The sequence below is a fragment of the Oncorhynchus mykiss genome, chromosome 20, assembly GCF_057628025.1.
Source record: "Oncorhynchus mykiss isolate SJ-2025 chromosome 20, ASM5762802v1, whole genome shotgun sequence".
In the NCBI taxonomy this organism is placed as follows: Eukaryota; Metazoa; Chordata; class Actinopteri; order Salmoniformes; family Salmonidae; genus Oncorhynchus; species Oncorhynchus mykiss.
In genome coordinates, this window is record NC_143041.1 from 11920282 (window position 1) to 11944619 (window position 24338).

A 24338-nucleotide genomic window follows, 5' to 3' on the forward strand; every position below is an offset into this window, starting at 1 on the left:
GCAGGCTAATGATGCTTGCAGTTAGCCACTGATTCCTTCCAAACCACTCATTGTTGAATTTGTTATTTCCAACTTGTTGTGTAATGTTTGTCCAATGGCCGATGAACACCGATAAATTTAATCTATAATTTCTCTTCATATGACAAGGATTAAAAAGGATTTGCCAGTAGATTGTTGACTTGATTCATGATGATGACTGCTAGCTAAGATTTTGAAGGTATGATGTTGACATGATCAATCCAATCAAAGCCACTGTAGATATGTGATTTTACGTAATTGTATCTGTGGCCACTGACCTTGAGCCTTCGATGGGCACTTCTAATGTAACTCTGTGGCAGCACCCAAGGGGCTTGAATTTCTGACCTCTACCCTTAGACTTGGTGGTGACATAGTGTCCCTATGTGCGACAGAACACTGAGCCAATCACAGCGCAACCGCTCCGTATTTTCTGCTGGCTTGTGCCACCACCACAGAAATCACTGAGCTAGGCTGAAACACCTGCGTTTTGGAGCTCCCTTACTCAAGAAAACAAGACCATATTTGTATGCGGCTTTATTAACTCAATTTTATATATATATATATATATATTTTACATTGTCTGAACTGATATGTGACATGTATATACCAAAATAACATGCAAAACAGGCAAGCCTCCCCCCAAAAATTGATGGGTCGCCACTGGCACGAAGAGGCTAAATTGAGCTCTGTACCGCATCACTGTGCGCCTCGCAAGTTTTGTAACAATGCGGAGGGTTCTGCTTTGAAATTATTGTTTGGTGGGAGGTTCTGTACAAACACAAACTCACTTCCTTCACAACAGCGATCTGCTGCTCACCGAAGCGCAAGAAGTATGACCTCTGCAGAAGTCAGGGCATTCACATCACTGTAAATGTTTCACACCAATGCAGACGTCAGAATGACCATGTATCGCCTTGATAAGGCGGTGAACTCTGCAATTTCACCTCAAAATATAAATCCCGTAATGACAATGCAAAACAATTATACAAATGGTCGAAATTGGTAACAATTTATTCGAAATTGTCAGTAGATTTAGAATTTTATTTAACAATATACAAAACTGAAAAGCTAATGGCACAAATAATGTTATAGCATTGACAACAGCATTAATATGAATGATTATATAGCTATGGTAACCACAGTAATACAAATAACAAAACATGATTTATAATGCTACTGTTTAATAGTAATGTTATAATCAACTTTAGAAAATGCATTTATATCCCATTGTTTTTCAGCCCATTGGTATTGCATGATGTTCCGTACGTTTTTATATTGGACAGACAGCCTATTGCACCGTACATTTTCTGTACGTTGTCGCAGTACATTTTACAACATTGGTCATGCATATTGCATCAAACACAATGTCCTATATATTATGTCACAGTAAAAGGTAGGCCTACTGTACTCAGGAGCACTTCTGCATTCCAAACCCAGAATTTACACCCCAAAGGTTGTCATTGCTATTATTGTGGCCCTTTAAAAGTGGGAAAGCAGCTTCTATCCAAATATTTGGATATTAGATGTAGGTTTTATTTACACATGTGTGCATAGGGTATCCCTATAACATGCATTGACTCCTAATGAGTATATATTTTTGGAGGCGCAAAAAAATATGAGAACACAATAGCTCGAGCTGTAACAAGGATCCATGCGACTGTCATTCCAAAACGTTGGCATTTATGCTACAGACGCTGGGAATCAGGAATCAAGTACAGGGTCAGGATTTAATAATATGTACATGAAACTAAACAAGAACAGCGCCTGGACAAGAGAAACAAAAAACAACGCAGACACGGGAATGAAAAGGAGGAAGTGACAGATCTAGAGGAGGCAATCAATGACGTGATGGAGTCCAAGTGAGTCCGCGGGAGCAGACGTGGCAACAGGTGGCTATGGTACAGCCTTAGACGGAGGTGATGGAAGCCTAGGCTATAATAGGCTTCATCATTAATTTTTGTTTGTAACGCCAGCAAGCACACTGTTGGTAATTGTTGATTTAAATGTGTAAAAGGCCCAACCTTTCTAATCTTCAATAGGTTAATCTAGCTAATTAGACGGGTATGCCAGTCTTTTGGCACTTCATTACACGCCAAACCAGATGTCCATTGTGTCTTAGTATCCATCTCAATAAAGTCGGTCGTTAAGCAAATCAGAATTTGGCACCATTAAGGTGCCAAATTCTGATGGTCATTAAGGCAAGTCAGAAACATGTTCAAATCTTGTGTGGAAGCAACGTTTTATTTATAATTGGAACAAACCAAAAGTGGCTCAGCGCTAAAAAGTAGAAAGACATTTTTATCTATTTGAAACGAAGCAAACATTTACCAAACAACACCAATTTATAGAGGAGAAACTTTCTCCACATTTAGATGTGTTACAGTCTGAATTGAAAAGGGATTACTTTTGTTTTTGTCATTAGCCTAAACAAAGTTTGTTTTTTTAAATCCGTACAAATGACTGAGTAATGAGAAATGAAATGTCTTGAGTCAATAAATATTGAACCCCTTTTGTTATGGCAAGCCTAAATAAGTTCAGCGGTACAAATTTGCTTAACAAGTCAAAGTTACATGGACCAATAATAATGTTTAACAAGATTTTTGAATGACAACCTCTTCTCTATACCCCACATATACAATTATCTGTAAGGTCCCTCAGTTCAGCAATGCATTTCAAACACAGATTCAACCTCAAAGACCAGGGAGGTTTTTCCAATGCCTAGCAAAGAAGGGCACCTATTGGTAGATGGGTCAACATAAAAGCAGACATTGAATATCCCTTTGAGCATGGTGAAGTTATTAATTACACTTTGGATGGTGTTTCAATACACCCAGGCACTACAAAGATACAGGTGTTCTATTCTAATTCAGTTGCTGGAGAGGAAGGGATTTCACCATGAGGCCAATGGTGACTTTCAAACAGTTACATATTTAATGTCTGTGATAGGAGAAAACAGAGGATGGATCAACAACATTGTATTTACTCCACAATACTAACCTAATTGACAGAGTGAAAAGAAAGAAGACTGTACAGAATAAAAATATTCCAAAACATGCATCCTGTTTGCAACAAGACACTTAAGTAATACTGCTAAAAAGGTGGCAAAGCAATTTACTTATTGTCCTGAATACGAAGTGTTATGTTTGGGGCAAATCCAATACAACTAATTACTGAGTATCAAACTCCATATTTTCAAGCATGGTGGTGGCTGCATCATGTTATGGGTGTGCTTGTAATTTGATTTTTTCAGGATTAAAAAGAAAAGGAATGGAGTTAAGCACGGGAACATCTGTTTCCTGTGTAACATAACTAATAGCACAACACAGTGTAATTTTTTGTTGTTGCTACAGTCAGATGATTTATCAAACTGGTTTCTTCTGCATGTGCACAGCAACAACCACAATGACACTGCTGCAGATGAGGGATCTTCTTTTGAGTCACATTATAAGGAAGAGGATCCTGGCCTTGACCCCCTGTCCTCACTTTCATCAGAAGATGGATGGCTTCCTGAGTTTGATCCCAGCGAGGATCCTGACCTTGACCCTCAGGCCCCATCTGGATCAGACCCAGGTAGGGATGGAGAAGATTTCCAATGTGAGGATGCGGCCAATGAGGGGCCCCTCATCTGTTCCCATTGTGAAACATTTTTCAAGAAGAAATGTTTGACGACATCTTCAGTCCCATACAAAACCCTACAGCTGCTCAGTGTGGGAAATGATTTTATCTGGCCAAACAGCTTGAGGAATGTTCCATTAAAGACCTAGAGAAAGCCTTCAGTTGTGATGCAGTGTTTTGCCATGAATGTACTTTGCAGTCACACATGGAGGCTCACAAAACAGAGGAGACGGTCACATGCACAGTTTATTAAAGAAAGTTTGTAGAGGAAAAAGACTTGAGGCACAAGTGTGTGGTCCAGAGAAGTATTGGCTTATCACGAGGAAGCACATTCAGAGGAGAGGAACTATTGCTGTGGAACCTGTGGCAAGATGATCTTTACCGCTGTGTCTTTAAAAAAAACATGATGACTCGTAAAGAAAAAATGACGTTTCAGCGATGCACCTGCTCTCAGAAAGCATATGGTGGTCACACACCCCGGAGAAACTAAATTTTAAAAAGTTTGGTTTGTGATGTGTTTGGCAAATGTTTTGTCAAACGGAACCATCTGAATAAACATATGAGGACACACAAGGAAGAGAAACCTTTTTCTTGTGACATTTGTGTCAAAAAGTTTAATTCTTCAGGTAATGTCAAAAGACACCAGATAACTCTATAGGTCACCCAATCCGGAATCCTAAAGAAACATAAAATAAACAAGCATACTGGTGGAAATACTTTTTAAGTGATTTGTGAGGAAGTTTGTTCAAGTTGTTATACCCCCCCCCAAAATTATATGGTCACTCACACAGGGAAGAAATCATGTCATTATAGTATCTGTGGCAAAGGTTTCTTTAGCAATCATCTTCTTAAAGTTCACATGCACATTCACACAGGGGAGAAATCATTTGAGTGTGATCAATGTGGGAAGATGTTCAGCCATCGAAGTCATCTAACATATCACGAGCGTGTGCACATTGGTGTCAAAGCATTCATGTGCGACATCTGTGGGAAGGCCTATGCAAATAGACACAATCAGTGCTGCTAAATGGAAGTAATTTAGCACCACCCTGTCAATGTACAATGCATTTTTTTATGGACCCATTTCATGTTGATCCTGGTCGGTCCCTGGATGGGAGACCAGATTCTGCTGGAAATGGTGTAAGAGGGCCAGTAGGAGGCACTCTTTCCTCTGGTCTAAAAAACAATAATATCCCAATGCCCAAGGGTAGTGATTTCGGACATTGCCCTTTGTAGGGTGCTGTCTTTCGGATCGGAAATTAAACGGGTGTCGTGACTCTGTCATTAAATATCCCATGGCACGTATTGTAGGAGTTGGGGTGTTAACCCTGGTGTCCAGGCTAAATTCCCAATCTGGCCCTCATACCATCATGGTCACCTAATGATCCCCAGCTTCCTTTTGGCTCATTCATCCCCTATCATCTCCCCTGTAACTATTCCCCAGGCCGTTGCTGTAAATGAGAATGTATTATCAGTCAACTTACCTGGTAAAATAAGGGTAAAGAAAATCCAAATATAAACATGTTCCCCCCACATGAAGGAGCAAAATAGGGATAAGAAAATGATCTGCTTTGAATGTTATGACTGTACTCAGACAGTGCAGTGGCTCACTCTATCACAATGCCATTGTGTTACTGTGTCACTGTGAATGTATTGATCCTGTGAATTCTAATCTGAGATGTTCATGTCGTTGGAGTCTTATTGGTTTTCTACTCATTATCAATCTATATATCAGCTCAATTTCCAATGTCATCCGGATACTCTTTTCTTTCACTGAGGTTATGAATTTCATTTCTGAAGCGAATGTCTGAGCAAATTACTTTTTTCCCCTCTCAAATTATTTGCTTTGAAATCTAACTGAGATCAATGTTTCCCTGTTCTTGTGTTTTTGTTGACACTCAAATAGCAGAGAAATCGAATGAGAGAATTTGTCATTTTACCCCAGCATAATTGCTTCGGCTTTAAATGATAATATTCTCTATAAATAAAACATAGACAAATGAGTCTGTATGCATTTATCCTCGTCTCTTCTCCAAGTCACACTGTATTGAGCTAGCTCTCTTAGCATATTTTATGAGATCTCTGGCAACATATATGAGTGCTGTGGGATTTAAAATGCAACAATATTGACATTGTGCAATTAGAGGGGGTCATTAGGTCTGCTGCTATTTCAGATGGGGAAAACCCAGACCTCATCTTCCCTGGAATGCTGCCACACACACACAAGTCTAAATGAAAGGGAGATGGGGTGGTAATGGTGAAATGGGAGGAGTAGGTAATTGAACAGATGGGGCACTGGGCAGCCTGGGGATTACAAAGCCTGGCATTGCTGAGCCTGCCTGGCTACTATGGAACAACTATCTGTCTGACTGAAGGATGGATGCCTTGGCCCAACCAATCCTCATCTAGCTAGGGTTATCCCAACCAGACTCTGGTCCTTGTCTGTTTTAGCAACCTGGTCTCATAGACTAGACGTAACATAGTAAATGTAAATCCGGGACACTCAAATTAGTATGATATGTTACATTTGGTATGGCTACTTAAGACAGAAGGTTACTAGTTGGATGGGTGGGTGTATAACATCTAGCAAACCAAAGGATGCGGGTTTGAAACTCATCACAGACAACTTTAGAATTTTAACCAATTAGCTAGTGTTCTACTACTTTTAAGCTACTTAGCTAACCGTCACCCTAATCTTAACCCTTTTAGCTAACCCTTCCCCTAACCTTAACCCTTTAATCTAACTCCTAACCCCTAGCATAGCTAATGTTAGCCAGCTTTTTAGCATTGCCACCTAGCTAACGTTAGCCACAGCAAATTGGAATTCATGTCATAAGTTTAGCAAATTCGTAACATATCATACGATATGAATATATCCCATACGAAATGTAAATATCATACTAAATACTAAATATCATACTAAATACTAATACTCTGAGGCAGCTTTTCAGATGGTCTAAATGGTGTTTATGGCATTATGTCTTCTGAAAGGAAATTCCTATCGTAATGTGTAGTGTTTCTTTAGAATCTTGTCTTAGTGATTTAAAGGGAAATGGTGTGCCTGTGCCTGCCAGTGTGTGTGTGTGTTACACACAGCTATTGACCTCGTGAGCAGTTATTTTTATGGTGACCTTTCAATGACCCTGACCTGTTGTCATCCTGCATTATCTGTGCATAATGTGTGTACATTCTTATAATTTGTTGAACCAGAAGGTCATTGTTGCCTTAATAGGAATAAATATTATGAATTACAGACATCACCACGTCAAATGGCTATAGCTACATCAAACCTCAATTGGTCTACAACTCTACAAGGTGTGGAAAGCGTTCCACAGGGATGCAGGCCCATGTGCTTCCCACAGTTGTGTCAAGTAGGCTGGACCATTCTTGATACACACTGGAGAATGTTGAGCACAATCTGTCCATTCACAATTCACTTGTGGGAACATGGCAGCTCTCAGCACCTGACAACAGAAATAGTTGGCCTCTACTATTCAAGAGATTGTTCGTGAGGAAATGACCTTTGCCCCTCTACTTGAAATTAAAACGGGTAAATTAGTCTCTTGCACTGCTCATTTCTGATGAATCACTCGAAAAGCATTCCTGGATATTAAAATGTGCGGCTCACAGGACTTGAAACTGATGTGGAAGCAGGCAATCCAACTTCTTTTATGATACATTTTTTCTATGAACTGTTTGGGCAGGAGAAGCTGGTTCCCATGCCGCTGATAAATATTGTTCACCGCACGGGTCCTTTCCGCAATGGGTCCCGGTGCAAACGATGAAAATAAAACCCAACATAACTCAAATGGAAAGCAATCCACAGTTTTGAAGTCAAATGGGCAAATTGTTGGCCACGCAGTAGTATCAGGGACTCTAACCTATGCTGAGAAGAGGATCAGCATATACCTAGATCGGAGTGCCGAGATGCTGAAACAGAGGGCGACCTACAACGAGGTGAGATCACAGCTATGCAAGCTCAACCTGAGATCTGGCAAAATACAACACACATTTTACACTGCCAAGGAGGCTCAAAACGTCTTATAGAAACATCAACCGCAACACACAAGGGAACGAGCCAACAGATCAAGGCTAACTCCAATTTGACTGGCTCAATATTTAGGTATGCTTTCCATGCACAATCACGCAGCCTTGCCTATTATGCTGCCCTCGGGATAAGACACTGATGAGGACACCCCCTCAATTGGATAAAAGGAACACCAGGGCATACATTTCACTGGGGACGGGGGACATGCCCCCCTACATTCTGAAATTATATTTTTGCCCCCCCCCCCAATGTTTCATCCCCTCTTGATTGGGGTGAATGAATAAGTTACACCTGTGTGTAACTACCACAGACAGGTCAGCTCTAGCTTCTAATTATCTGTCAGATAGTGATATGAGGTGGCTATTACTATCTAAAAGCAGTTGTTTGCATGGAAATATATTCTAGCCTTTGTTCTGTCATGTTTCAGAAGTAAATTAACCTGGCAAGTTTTCGCAATTTTATGTATCGTCAGAGAGAGAGCTGGCCAAAAGTTGGCTTACATTAACTATTATTTTTTGTCACAAACTAGACCTGAATCAAATTATGAAACCATCGGCCAAACAAATGAAGATTGATATTCTGAAATTTTTTCAGTGCAATGTGAGTTGTATTAGCCAGTATGTCAATGTAACGTTATTGATCTGTCAGTTTCCCTAGCAAATTCCCTACTTTTCACACTGACACAATATGTATTTCTCGCACAGAACAGAATAGGTCAACTTTTGTACTATGGGGTATAGTAGATTGATATAGGCTAGTGATTTTGCTGTTCGTTAGGCCGACTCATCTTGTTGGCTGCCGAAAAGTAAATGTGGACAGTTCTTCTAATATCTTCAATATGCACCTCGGAATTGGATAAGGACGTGCGCAGTGGCGTCCCCAACGTTTCTGTTTTGACTGTCCCCCGATGTTTCTGTTTTGACTGTCCCCCGATGTTTCTGTTTTGACTGTCCCCCGATGTTTCTGTTTTGACTGTCCCCCGATGTTTCTGTTTTGACTGTCCCCCGATGTTTCTGTTTTGACTGTCCCCCGATGTTTCTGTTTTGACTGTCCCCCGATGTTTCTGTTTTGACTGTCCCCAGATGTTTCTATTTTGACTGTCCCCCAATGTTTCTGTTTTGACTGTCCCCCAATGTTTCTGTTTTGACTGTCCCCCAATGTTTCTGTTTTGACTGTCCCCAGATGTTTCTGTTTTGACTGTCCCCCGATGTTTCTGTTTTGACTGTCCCCAGATGTTTCTGTTTTGACTGTCCCCCGATGTTTCTGTTTTGACTGTCCCCAGATGTTTCTGTTTTGACTGTCCCCAGATGTTTCTGTTTTGACTGTCCCCAGATGTTTCTGTTTTGACTGTCCCCCGATGTTTCTGTTTTGACTGTCCCCCGATGTTTCTGTTTTGACTGTCCCCAGATGTTTCTGTTTTGACTGTCCCCAGATGTTTCTGTTTTGACTGTCCCCAGATGTTTCTGTTTTGACTGTCCCCCGATGTTTCTGTTTTGACTGTCCCCAGATGTTTCTGTTTTGACTGTCCCCCAATGTTTCTGTTTTGACTGTCCCCCAATGTTTCTGTTTTGACTGTCCCCCAATGTTTCTGTTTTGACTGTCCCCAGATGTTTCTGTTTTGACTGTCCCCCGATGTTTCTGTTTTGACTGTCCCCAGATGTTTCTGTTTTGACTGTCCCCCGATGTTTCTGTTTTGACTGTCCCCAGATGTTTCTGTTTTGACTGTCCCCAGATGTTTCTGTTTTGACTGTCCCCAGATGTTTCTGTTTTGACTGTCCCCAGATGTTTCTGTTTTGACTGTCCCCAGATGTTTCTGTTTTGACTGTCCCCAGATGTTTCTGTTTTGACTGTCCCCAGATGTTTCTGTTTTGACTGTCCCCAGATGTTTCTGTTTTGACTGTCCCCCGATGTTTCTGTTTTGACTGTCCCCAGATGTTTCTGTTTTGACTGTCCCCCGATGTTTCTGTTTTGACTGTCCCCCGATGTTTCTGTTTTGACTGTCCCCAGATGTTTCTGTTTTGACTGTCCCCCGATGTTTCTGTTTTGACTGTCCCCCGATGTTTCTGTTTTGACTGTCCCCCGATGTTTCTGTTTTGACTGTCCCCCGATGTTTCTGTTTTGACTGTCCCCCGATGTTTCCGATCATTGAAAGACCCGACCATGTGATGGAGAGCCATGTGAGTAAGAGGTGCTTCGGAGCACTCAGGGAGAAGGGCACAGCGCAGCACTCCGGGCCAAGGGCACAACGGCCACTGGCCGCAAAAGGCATGGACTTGTTTTGGGTGCATTATGGCCACACAAAGGGGATGCTGCCGGGAACTTCTAAGCATTATCAATTGCTTTTCAAATTGTGAATGAGAGACTGAAGTGTGTACATCCTGCGCAAAAAAACAACAAAGCAGAGCTCATGCCTTTCAAGCAACTTTAAAAAAAAAAAATCATTAGAGTCGCATCATGCAACCTTACAATGTATTAAAAATCAAAACATATAGCCCAGCGTTTGTAGAACAGCTAAAGTTACATTAATAACTCTAAATTAAGCATATAGGAATACCTATTTATTTCTTAACTGCTCAACACAGAATAGCCGCATGTGCACACTCCCTCAAATAGTTTGGAGAAAATATCCTTTATTTTATCCAGCTTTGTTCAATTGTATTCTTACTATAAAATAATATATAATAATGCCACGGAAATCTAAGTAAATCTTGTCTGCTAAATGAACTGGTGTAGCCCACAGCCATTTAGCCACATCAGGACCTAACATAAAGAAAGCTCAGAGTATGCTATTCTTTTCTTCTGAAATGGACTACATTTTCTTCATATCATGTTTCTTTAGACCTGTCTAACATAATGGATTTATTGTGAAGGTGTAGGCTATATTACACGGATTTATTAGACTTTTCTCTGTATCAGTGGCTTTAAGCTATGTGTGGAAACTAGGAGTGCTAAATGTTTTTATGTTAATTAACGATCAGACCGACAGTTATTTGATTGACAATCACCTGCTGACGAAATTCCGTGACCGCCACAGCCCTAGATACAACACTTAATTCTCTCTGTCCAGCAAACACTAGACAAGCCAGATGCTATTTTACGGCAGGCAGTCTGACAAACCTCAAGTTCCTTTCCAAACTGTATCAAGGTTTGATAGAGGCCGATGACACAAAACATGTCAAACAAAAATGTGAGGAAGACCTTGGGAGACACTATTGGTGATGATGAATGGATACAGATATGTTAGAGTGCCCAGTCATGTTCATATAATCTCAGACATAAATTACTGCAATAAGACTATCCATATGTAGTATATGCCAGTGAAACTGAATATCATGCACTCAGAAATTGTATTATTCTGCTGGGGGTGTAAAAGAGGACATATTTGCATATGTTATGTTCTCGTGAAGGCTGGCTGAAATCTGGCAAAGAGTACAGCATGTTCTTTTAGCTCAGCATGTCTACAGATTCTCCCTTCTCCCTGTTTTTGTTTGCTTGTAAATGTTGATACTGGAGACTTATCAGAATAAACTGTGTAACCTAGCATTTATAGTGGCTAATAAATGCATTGCTATTAATTGGAAGGTTGGTTATCCTCCCACAATGTATGGAAGAAATGTAAAGTTATGTACAGTATCTCTATATTTGTTTTAAGATGAAGGGTATACTGTACAACTTTCATAAGGTCTGGATGTCTCCTGTGGAATACTGTATGACAAAAGGAGTCTGTATTGAAAACATGTCCACATCAGGGGAGATTTTCATTTAGGCCATCCCTAGCTACTCAGTCCTGGCCCTGGGGGTTAACAGTTGGTTGTCACTCTGGCATTGGCCTAACACACCTGAAGACAATAAAGAATGTTTCACTAAGATCCTAAAGTGGAGTGGGGTGTGTTGGGTTGGTGCGCTACAAGCCGTGGAACCCTACGGGCAGGACAGGGTGACCCAGCTATAATATGGGCAAGTAAAAAGAGCTCTACAGTATTATCAGAACTATGATATGAATTCTATGGAGGGGTTCCTATTTCTGTGTGTTAATGTGTAGGTGTATGTGTGTAGGTGTATGTGTTCCCTTGAAACGGAAAGGAAGTTGTGTTGGGAGAGAGTTGAGTTATTGGCTAGACTGGTGGGGGTCGGGAGTGTAGGCGGCTCAGGTTGGCTGGGCGGTCTGGCTGAAATTTGATAGGGGATGTCTTAAAGACAATCAAAAGTTGTTTTTTCTCTGGTCGCTGGGAGGGGGGGTGGGTGGTCTGGGGGGTGACTGACGAGCAACCGTACTTGCTAGTGGGGGTAGGAAGGGGTGGGACACATCATTTTCTGGATTGGGGACGGGACATGTTGGCTGGGTGGGTGTGGAGGCCCACTTTATTTTTATTTTCATGTTTATACAGAATTTATTATTACTTAATCTATATGTATTTCTTACTGTTCTTTTTATTTTGAGTGGCAGCCTACTGGTATATAAACTTACAAATTGAAATGGATAATGTAACTACACCAACAAAAAATGACAAAACAAATAAAAAGTTGTTAAAAAATAAAGAAGCTCCTACTGAACTCCTACTGAGGTATGTGTAAAGGTCTGCTCTGGTCTTGCTCTGTTGCAGTTTCTAAGGCTATGTTTTGATTCAGTAGCGCAGGACGTGGTGAGACTCAAAGCACAAAGCACATTTGACAGTTGCCGGCTTGGCCTGTCATAACACATCTACCTCCCGTTCAGCATTGAAGTTGCCCAACGGCACAGATCTAGGATCAGCTTACCCTCACTCAATGATGATATTCTTTTCTAATACAGAAGATCATACAACATTATTGCCTGATGATCTTCTGAATTTCCCAACTCCTTTCTGATGCATTTCAGTCACTTCCTTCAGATTGAAATACTATCAAAAGTCCTGTCAAACTGATTTGTAATAGAGTGCAATAGCCCCAAATACAAAAGTAAACATTGGCCGTTGATTACTTAACTTTTTTTACATTGTGGGTTCGTGCAAATTTGGCCATCAAAATGGAGTCGCGGGCCAAAAAAGACTGGGAACCCTGCTGTACAGGCTCAAAAGAGGTAACTGGCCTTGTGCAGAATACCAGCCAGGTAGGCAGGAGTTAGGGACTGGATGTGGGAGAAGCAGACCTGATTGTTAGTGTGGGGTTTTGTGATCTTGCTCCATGTACTGTTAGCGGTTGCCTTTATGCAACAGCTAGCATGTCCTGTGGTGTGTGTGTGTCTCTGCGTGAGTGTGTCGCTCTCTCTTTATGCCGCCACTAACAGGTCTCGGACCACTGGTTATGAAAAAAGCATGGGGTAATGGTCATGTTCCCATGTCAGAAACCCTGGCGTGTGATTGGCCGGTCAGCTCCTGATGATGCTGTAACTGTCAGTAGACAGCACGATGCAGCCTTTGTGTTGTACATGTGTTGATTCCCAGTAAACACACAATGTCATCATTAAGTCATTTGGTTAGTTGGATACTAGAACTTGTTTTTCAATGCTGGCCTTTCACATAATCATGAAACAAATGAAGAAGTAAGAAAACACATCATATTGTTGCAAATGCTCAGTAAATCAGTCGCTAAGTATCCTAACAGTGTTGAAGACACAATAGGGTCAAGCAAACATTCCTTCATCAGCCTTTATCAGTTACTAACATGGAGACTTCAGAAGAATGACACGTACAATAGCAAACACAGACAGGAAGGATTAAATAGCCATTCTCCTCCCTAGTGTGTGTGTGTGTGTGTGTGTGTGTCTGTCCATTAGAGGCGAGTGACATATGCCATAGCTCAGATGCGTGTCAGTCCCACAGGGGATATACTACCTACAGCTGGCCTCCATAGGGGGAAAACAAACAAACACACACATACTCTTCGCTTTTAAAATCTTAAAGGCCCAGTACAGTCAAAAACTAGATTTTCTTGCATTTTTTCAGTGCCTTTAAAAAGTATTCCTACCCCTTGACTTATTCCACATTTGTTGTGTTACAGCCTGAATTCAAAATTGGTTAAATATATATTTTTCTCATGTTTTTAGAAAATGTTTCTAAATTATTGAAAATGAAATATATATTTAATTTACATAAGTATTCACACCCATAAGTCAATGCATGTTAAAATCATCTTTGGCAGCGATTACAGATGCACATTATTATTATTTTAATTCTTTAAGCTCTTTAAGTCAAGTTGGTTGTTGATCATTGCTAGACAACCATTTTCAAGCCTTCAATCTGATTGAAGTTAAAACTCTAACTAGGCCACTCAGGAACATTCAATGTTGTCTTGTTAAGCAACTCCAGTGTATATTTGGCCATGTGTTTTAGGTTATTGTCCTGTTGAAAGGTGAATCTGTCTCCCGATGTCTCTTGGAAAGCAGACTGAACCAGGTTTTCCACTATGATTTTGCCTGTGCTTAGCTCTATTCTGTTTCTCCATAGTCCTTGTAGATGACAAGCATACCCATAACATGATGCAGTCACCACAATGCTTGAAAATATGAAGAGATGTACTCGTGATGTGTTGTGTTGGATTTGCCCCAAACATAACACTTTGTATTCAGGATAAAACGTGAATTGCTTTGCCACATTTTTTTGCAGTATTACATTAGTGCTTTGTTAAATTAAAAGAGATTCTCACGTGGCCCAATATGTTAGGCTATTGGTATTACTGGCTTGTATCAGCCAATAAGCTAGACATAGTTTGAAGAGAGCAGTTGGAGAGAGAATGGACACTTGCACTTTCTCTTGAGCTACGTTTTATAGCCTACCTTTAAGGAGCGGGACAATTTTCAGACGGAGACAAATATAGGTGATCAATATTTATTTGTAGGCAATGTATTAAACTATAGCCTAATCATATTTAGTATCATTTCCATAACTGTCCCATGCTTCTCCGTCCATGTATAGGTAGTGTAGTGTGGTCCTTTGTACCCCCCATACATAAAATGTATGCACACATGACTGTAAGTCGCTTTGGATAAAAGTGTCAGCTAAATGGCATATATTAGTATAGCCTAGGCCTACTCATTTAATTGAGACGACACACACACTTGATCTTACACGTATGGATACTGAACTTGAAGCAGCAAGAATGATGAGAGCGGACTCTTTCTCTTGAGCTACGTTATGCATATAGGATATAGCCTAACTTTTCGGAGCGGGACGATTTGCAGGCAGAGACAAATAAATGGCTAATCTGTATTAATTGAAAAGGAAAAGGTGCAACACTCGCTCACCATGGTATGTGTGCACTGTGCCGTTTCATTTTCAATGATGATCACATTTTTGGTTTGCATCTCAACTCACGTTGGTTGAGTGGCCAAGGGGGCGGCAGGTAGCCTAGTGGTTAGAGCGCTGGGCCGGTAACTAAAAGGTTGCTGCCTCGAATCCCCATGCCGACAAGGTTAAAACCAGTTGTTCTTCCCCGGAGCAAGGCAGTTAACCCCCGGGGGCCGAAGATGTTGTCTAAGGCAGCCCCCGCACCTCTCTGATTTAGAGGGGTTGGGTTAAATGCGGAAGACACATTTCACAGTTGTACAACTGACTAGGTATCTCCCTACACTTCTTTATTTGCATTTTACGTTTTGTATATGGTATGCATTCATTTGTGGATGTCAGTCAACCATTTCATAAGATATGTTTCTAATTACAATTCGTATGATACATTACGAATTTGCAAAACATGTTATATGTTACGAATTTGAAAAAATTACAATATGTTACGAATTCGCAAAACTTATGATATATTACAACGCTAGCATGCTAACGTTATTTAGGCTAGGGGTTAGGGTTAAGGTTAGGGTTGTCACATCTGCTCCTGCCCTCTGGTGTTCATCCGGTGTCTTCTTGACCTGCAGTTACTCCCCCTGTACACTCTCTCTCTCTCCCTCTCCCTCTCTGTGTGATTGTGTGGTTGGAAACAGGTGTGCTGGAGTCAGAGCAGATCCCTACCAGCTGCAACACGTTCCATAACCAAGACCTCTACAAATACTCAGTCCTGCCACTTCCACTCTGCCAGATTCTAATCTCTGCTCAGACAGTTTATGATTCTAGCCATGTATGATTGATTATTCAAGATCCTGTTACTCTGCTGTGCCTGTTTCCCTGCCTGACACCGTTTATCCTCTCATTGCAGTTACCCCTACCTACTCCTGTCTCCTGTTCCACATCTCACCACCCAACTACTATTTTACTCACCACCACTACCTTGGATTCCCCTCAGGACCTGTTAACCCTGTTCTACTCAGCTAACTCCAACCTCAGTCTCCACATCTGTTTTTTCTTCAAATCATCTGAGCTTCCCCGGATCTGCACTCCATATCTCCCTGTGTAACAATAAATATTTTGGTTCATTCATCCCTGTTTCCTCATCTGAGTCTGCTCTTGGGTTCCCCTGTGTTGCTCCGCGTAACAAGGGTTAAGTTTAGGAGTTAGGTTAACTGTACTAGAACCCTAGAACTGACAAAACAACACAACCAAACCCTGTCTACTGTACAGTACATTAGTACATATCATAATCTGGAAAATTGGCATGTTGACAGGGGAGGAACAGGAGGGTGTCTGCCTTTGTTTAGTGGGGGGTCATTATGAAGAGAAACCTGAAGAGAATGAGCTGGGGGTCTCCCCTGTAGTGTGGCCTGATGTTGATCACATCCTATTAGGAACACTGTGTGTGTGTGTGTGCTTGCGTATCCTATTAGGGACAATGAGGGGAGGTCCCCGGGGCCTGGCTAAATGAACAGGGTCATCAGTCTCTGATACTTGCTGCTGTCAGGGACTAAGGATGGGAGGGGAGGAGATGGGATGGGTGAGTGGAGAGGTAGGGGGGCAGCAATGAAACAGCCCCCCACCACGGATGACCTAGTTGGGCTGGGTGGTGGGTTATTGGCTGTGTGTGTTGGGGCTTGGGGGTATAGAATGGGAGGAGAATAAATGGAAACTGAGGTGTGGAATGAGTGAGGCTGGGTACAGTGTAGGGTACTGGGCTGGGCTGTGGGGGTTGGGAATGGAAATTAATTAACCAAAAATCTATGTTGGAAAAATTTACAAAAAATAAATATCTACAATCCAGAATATTAACAGGGTTTGCTGGAAATTCTATAAAATCTGTGTAAAACTATAAACATTCTCTAAAACATTTATATATAAAAGCCTATCTTTTAAATACTTTTTGCATATAATGCTATGAGAGACAGATAACACATTTTGAGTCCAATCCCAATCTAAGATTACAGGTCAGGGGGGGGGTGTTAATCTGCTCGATTTGAAATCATGAGACAATAGTATGAGGATATTATAAGCGAAAAGAGACAGACTAAAATAACTTTTAACATTTTAAATCCGAGAGATGAGTATGTAATCTTAGTATTCTGTCCTGCTGGTACACCCACTGACACTGAGTGTGTGTGTGTGTGTGTGTGTGTGTGTGTGTGTGTGTGTGTGTGTGTGTGTGTGTGTGTGTGTGTGTGTGTGTGTGTGTGTGTGTGTGTGTGTGTGTGTGTGTGTGTGTGTGTGTGTGTGTGAGTGTGTGAGAGAGATAGGTGAATCCAGAGGAGGACACACAGAGTTTTCCACCCATATCGCCACACTCCCTGATCTAAACTAATCCCATTTAGTGAGTTTCCTGAACAAATGCAGGGAGGATAACAGATGTATCTGGGATAACAGTCTTGTCCTTACATAATCTCCCCCCTCCCAGAGCTCCCTATAATCCCCTCTCTGAACAGGAGAGGAACATTAAACAATGCTAGCTGATGTGTTAGGAATCCCAGGAAATGAGGGCAGACATTTCAGCAGGTAGTAATCCTCCTCTAACTGAGCGCTTAACAGAGAGCAGTGAGCTCTGAGCCCTGGGCCAGGCGCAGACATTAACCTGCTTTCCACAAGGGTAGCATGGGGTCCCACTGACACAGAGTAGGGGTGGAGGTTGACTTGTTACTGGTACGAGTGTGTGTGAATGTATGCACATGCGTGCGTACAGTGAAGTAGGGTGTGTGTATGTTGAATAGAAAATGATTCTATTCTATTCTAGTAGTCTACCTAAAGGAGAGTGGTGCTCCTAACCTTAACTGTCCTCAGGAGTAGGACAAACTCCAGTGTAATCCATCCAGAATCTGACACTCTACATGCTCTGATGCTCCAAGGCTCTGGACCTCGTCAAAGAAGTGCAGATCAGATAAGTTGACTAGTGGAGCTCAGCCCTACTGCAGCCTAGAGATGCAGCCATGATAGCCTGACACATGGCAGCGGGCCAATTAGGGTCAGCCTAGCCAATTAGCCTTCAGTCTGTCTCTGAGAGCTGGAGGAGATGGGCTAAGAGTCATGGATCCACTGGGCTTCTGAGAATGGTCATTTACTTGTAGAGTTGCTGGGAATGATTTTTAAGGTCCGGGAGAAAGGTATATTTACCTAGGCCATCATTGTAAATAAGAATATGTTCTTAACTGACTTCCCTAGTTAAATAAAGGTTAAACAAAACAAAACAAATATATATACTCAGTAAGGATGTAGGAAGGGAGGGATGTAACGGAGGATGGAAAAAATAAAGGAGGGATGGAAGGAAGGATACAGAGAAGGATGTGAGGAACTAGGAGGATGTATTTCCATAAGGGCTAAATGCTAACTCAAGTTAGGGTTCAGCCCATAGTAACGAACGACTTGTGATTATTTGGTGAAATTCATTCATTTATCATCCCAACAAATGAGGAATGACCCTTGGCTTTGTTCAAACAGAAACGTCCCAATTGATCGTTGGACCATGACCTGTATTTCACTACAGCACAATAAGACCATAACAGCGGATCGCAGTATGAATGGGTTAGAGAGGACCACCTCCCTCATTATAAACCCCAACCATAAACAAACAGGATGTTGATGACAGAACCTACAGGATCACCAAGGACATGCTTATGGCTAAAAGTACATACACACACTCCCCCCCACAGTGGTATAAGAAGAGCTTTTCCTTTCCTTAAGTGTCTGGCCTGATCTGCTTTGCATCTCTTATCTCTCCATTTCACACCAGGGTCATCTGGCGCACGCACACACACACACACACACACACACACACACACACACACACTACACACTGCACACTGCACAATGCACAATGCACACTGCACACTGCACACTACACACACACACACACACACACACACACACACACACACACACACACACACACACACACACACACACAATGCACACATTACACACATTACACACTCTTTGGCACAAACTCTCTATTCAGCCTCTGTGAATCTCAGAGACTAATTAAGGTGAGGTGCAGCTTGCAGCCTCCCCCCCACTGACACTCTGACTGCTCTAGGGTGTGTCTCTCTGGCAGCAATCACTGGATGGAACAGCCTCAGCCTCGTATCGATGGAAATAAATGGGAGACTGCCTCCCCCCTCACACACCCCCAGCCTGATCACCGAGAGAAGTTAATAACTGTTCCTGGTTGATGTAAATTACCAGTCCGGTGAGGTCATCAGCTAGAGACCAAAGTTCATTAGCTCTAGGTCCGTATTGCTATAGAGGCTGTGATTAGTTCTCTGGTCTGATTGGTTGGCCTCCAGGCAGGCCTATAGGGCTCTTCTGTGCTGGGTGAGTTATGGCTGTAATTTAGACTTGATTACATACACCATTACTTCAGCTCTTATTAGGCTGTCACTCAGGGGGCTGGGGGGGGAGAAGGGGGGGTAAAACTAAATCTAACCGATTGGTGTTTGAAACAGTGACAAGTGGCATCATAGCCTTCTTATCTTGGGTTGTTCTGGAAATATACTATATGCCTGGAATAAGTTAATGTTTAAACATTGAGATTGACAACCATTTGGTTATGTTTAGCCTACTGTGCAAAATTTGGAGTATTCTACCCTAAAGAATTTCCTAATTCCAATCCATAACCACATGACAACATTTCGTAATTCATCTCGAGTCCTATAAAAATGACATCAGTGTTTCAGGTTAGATCTCATACAAATAGACATACAGTCTTTCTCTTTCTCACTCCGTCATGGAACTCAGAATTCCTGATGGTTCCATGTCTGTTCCATCATGTCTTCATCAGCGTGTGGATGATACTGGCTCCTCTCTCTGTGCTCTGCTCTCTGTATGATCATAAATCACCCCAACCCTGACCTCAGGGTCACGCTTTTATAGATGAACACTTCATAATGAAACAATCTGCTCCACATATGACTGCAGACAAAAGACATCCAACCTGAACCTCCCACCCAGGATGACTGCTCTGATCTGACCTTGGTCTCATATCCATGGAAGCAGGATAAACACATCAACAGGGAAACTGAGCATATCTCAATCAATTTTTATCTGTGACCATAATCTGTCTATAATCTTTTTGCTTTCAGCGATGGTGTGTCAATCAACTGAAAGGTTGCAGTGATAAGGGGATATGATGATGTTGATATTGAAATATCTGACTGGAGATTACGGTCTTATTTCAGGGTCAGTTGAGTGTTGCTAAGAGCTTTTCTGGCTTGCTACATGACTGCCTGCATTCCTGTGACATCATCATACATGATCAGAACACACAGCAAATTCTCCAGTGTTAAATCAACAGTGTTACATTTAACACTGGGCCAGTGTCTATATGGGTCCGCACTTTTGAATGTTAAATTAACACTGTGCTTAGTGCTGATGCTGTTACATTTTGTCAGTGCTATTGCATAACACCGAAAGTGTTAATTCCCTAACACCATACATATTATTTTTTAACACTAGGAAGTGTATATAGTTTGCATTTTTTTACACCAAGAGGTCCGTCTCTTGACAGGACATTACAATAATATTTACAAGTCTAGACTTTATTACCACAAAGTGATGTTATTATCTTTTGATTATTCACAAACGAGTCGGCTCTAAGAGCCGGCTCTTGTAGGTGAACGTTGGGAACCGGCTCGCATATCAGAAGACCCGAATCTATTTATAAAAATATGAAAAAATGAATGTCAATCAGACATGCAGTGTCAACCAATGAACCAAAGATGCGCGAGGGAGGGCCGAGCCAACTCACTCAGTCACACACTTAGCAGCCGAGGAGAGAGAGGAAGGACAGCTGTGAAAACAACAGCTGGAAAATGAGTCGGAAGCACAGTAGCATTTGGATGCATTTTAATAATGTAGACAATGTTAGAGCACGGTGTAGAATTTGCCAAAACAAAATCTCATATAAAGCCGGTTCTACGCACAACCTACACTGGCAAATGCAAACTGTGCACCCAACTGTGAAGCTAGCTGTAGCGGAGCTTCGAGAATCTAGCGGGCCTGCTAGTGATAGTGGTGGAGCCAGCACTTACACGGCGTGGAGTCTTCTATGGATCAGTTTATGCCAAAGTCTATGTCTGTAGCAAAACAAGGCCAAATTGATATTGCATTGGCTAAAATGATTGCCACCGATTTCCAGCCATTTTTTGATCGTGGAGGACAGAGGTTTTATAGCAATAGTCTAAATCCAATGTACACAATTCCAAGCAGGAAAACCTTTTCAAAATCCCTTATTCCACAACTGTACGAGAGCACTGCAGTTTGCCTCACCACTGACTGCTGGACATCAAGGGTAACCACTTCTTACATGTCGGTTACATATATTCATTGAAGATTTTTCAATGTCTAGCTGCCTTCTGGACTGCTTTGAGTTCAGCGACAGACACACCTTAGAGAACTTGGCAGAGGAACTGTTGAGAGTGGCCATAGAATGGCAAGCAGATGGAAAAGTGGTCTGTTGTGTTAGCGACAATGCAGCTGACATAACCAAAGCCAGGAAAAAATGTCAAAATGAACCCATCATCCATGTCTCTCCCACACAATCAACCTGTTTGTGAGAGATGCTCTGAAGGTGATGAAGCCCACTCTGTACAAAGTGAAATACTTCCACAGGAGCACAGTGGGTGCTGAAAAACTAAAGTCTACACAACGCCAGATGGGGATACCTGAGCTGAGGTCTAAACAAGACTGCACTACAAGGTGGAATTCAACATTTTATATGTTGAAGCGGTTTCTTGAGTCAAAGGATGCCATCATCTCTACCCTGGCCATTGTCAATGCACCTGTTGATACTCTGACCCAAGAGGAATGGGAGGTGGTGGAGGAGGTGTGCAGAGTCCTGGAACCCTTTGATCAGGTCACTGTGGAGATCAGTGGAGAGAGGTACAGTAAGCAGTTATTACTACATCATTATTTAATCCAGTATTATACATGCATATTAGCAGTAGATGAGAATGTAGTATCAGTAGACAAAACATGAACGTGAACTATAAAGCTTTTAACTGATGTATGACACTTGTATTTTCATGAATGTTAAATATGACTATTTCTGTCATTTGAATTTCGCGCTCTGCAATTCCACCGGAAGTTGTCGAGATGGGAGCTAGCATCCCACTGATCAGCAAGCAGTTAACCAAAAGTAGGAACTCACATGGTGAAGTCCACAAGAAAAAATGGACACATTCAATAAGGATGTCTCTGTCACTAACAAATAGAGTCATGGGTGGTAACTATACAATTCACTTGAAAAGGCAAGGCACACTGGGAAATGATATTGGAGGTATTGTCTCAGTTTAAAAACTTCTTAAGGCTAGACAACATCCGATGAAAATGCAGTGCGCGAAATTCAAAATACAATAATCGTAATATTAAATATTCATGAAAATACAAGTGTCATACATCATTTGAAAGCTTAACTTCTTGTTAATCCAGCTGCTTTGTCACATTTCAAAAATGCTTTACAGCAAAAGCATACCATGCGATTATCTGAGGACAGCGCCCCGCATACAAAATCATTAAAAACATTTCCCAAACCAGCAGAGGCGTCACAAAAGTCAGAAATAGGGATAAAATAAATCACTTACCTTTGAAGATCTTCCTCTGTTTGCAATCCTAAGGGTCCCAGCTACACAACAAATGGTACTTTTGTTCGATAAAGTCCTTCTTTATATCCCAAAAAAGTATGTTTAGTTGGTGTGTTTGATTATGTAATCCACCCGTTCCAGTCGTTCAACATGCAGACAAAGCAATCCCAAAAGTTACCAATAGACTTCGTCCAAACAAGTCAAACAACGTTTCTAAACAATCCTCAGGTACCCTAATTTGTAAATAAACGCTAACATTTAAGTCGGAGAATAGTATGTTCAATACCGGAGATAAATAACGAAGTGCGCGCCCTCATCCACACGCGCCTACAGACTACAGTCCAAATGAGAGTCACCTTGAAAAACTACAAATTCTAGCTAATTTTTCAAAAAACAAGCCTGAAAGCCTTTCCAAAGACTGTTGACATCTAGTGGAAGCCATAGGTACTGCAATCGGGGAGGATTTCCTTTGAATATCCCATAGACAAGTGTTTGAATGGGTGGTGACCTCCATTTTTTTCTTTCTGTATAGATTCTCCTCGGGTTTTTGCCTGCCATATCAGTTCTGTATTGCTCACAGACATTATTTTAACAGTTTTAGAAACGTCAGAGTGTTTTCCATCCAACAATACCAATTATATGCATATCCACATTTCTGGGCCTGAGTAACAGGCAGTTTACTTTGGGCATGTCAGTCATAGCTGCTGCTGAGGTTATTCTTTGAAGAGCCTCATCAATCGCTCTGGCATCACTGAAAGCTAACTTCTTAAACCTGGGGTCAAGTGCAGTGGTTTCTGACAGCACGTGATTATATTCCATTCTGTGGAACTTTCTGTCCATTGATGAACATAAGTGTCCATCAACTCTGTCGCATGTCCTGTGGTTACATTTGCTTCTCTCTGGTGGCTGGCTGTGATTCGCTGCAGACCTTCTTTACACTGGATTATCATTTTTGATGCTGTCACATAGCGGAAAAGAGAGAACAGTAACTTAATGTGTCCTTGAACAAAGAGGGGGAGTCAAAATTAAAGTAACAGTCAGTATCTGGTGTGGCCACCAGCTGCATTAAGTACTGCAGTGCATCTCCTCCTCATGGACTGCACCAGATTTGCCAGTTCTTGCTGTGAGATGTTACCCCACACTTCCTCCAAGGCATCTGCAAGTTCCCAGACATTTCTGGGGGGAATGGCCCTAGCCCTCCGATCCAACAGGTCCCAGACGTGCTCAATGGGATTGAGATCCGTGCTCTTCGCTGGCCATGCAGAACACTGACATTCCTGTCTTGCGGGAAATCACACAGAGAATGAGCAGTATGACTGGTGGCATTGTCATGCTGGAGGGTCATATTAGGCTGAGCCTGCAGGAAGGGTACCACATGAGGGAGGAGGATCTCTACCCTGTAACGCACAGCGTTGAGATTGCCTGCAATGACAACAAGCTCAGTCCGATGATGCTGTGACACACCGCCCCAGACCATGACGGACCCTCCACCTCCAAATCAATCCCGCTCCAGAGTACAGGCCTCTGTGTAATGGTCATTCCTTCGACGATAAATGCGAATCCGACCATCACCCCTGATGAGACAAAACCTTGACTCATCAGTGAATAGCCCTTTTTGCCAGTCCTGTCTGGTCCAGCGACAGTGGGTTTGTGTCCATAGGCGACGTTGCTGCCGGTGATGTCTGGTGAGGATCTGCCTTACAACAGAACTACAAGCCCTCAGTGCAGCCTCGCTCAGCCTATTGCGGACAATCTGAGCACTGATGGAGGGATTGTGCGTTCCTGTACCTGTCCTGCAGG

General features: G+C 42.0%; 1 pseudogene; it reads left to right on the forward strand.

The window, feature by feature from the left end:
- Positions 1-1866: 1866 nt before the first annotated feature.
- Positions 1867-4733, forward strand: LOC149974393 (zinc finger and BTB domain-containing protein 41-like; annotated as a pseudogene).
- The last annotated feature ends 19605 nt before the right edge of the window (positions 4734-24338 follow it).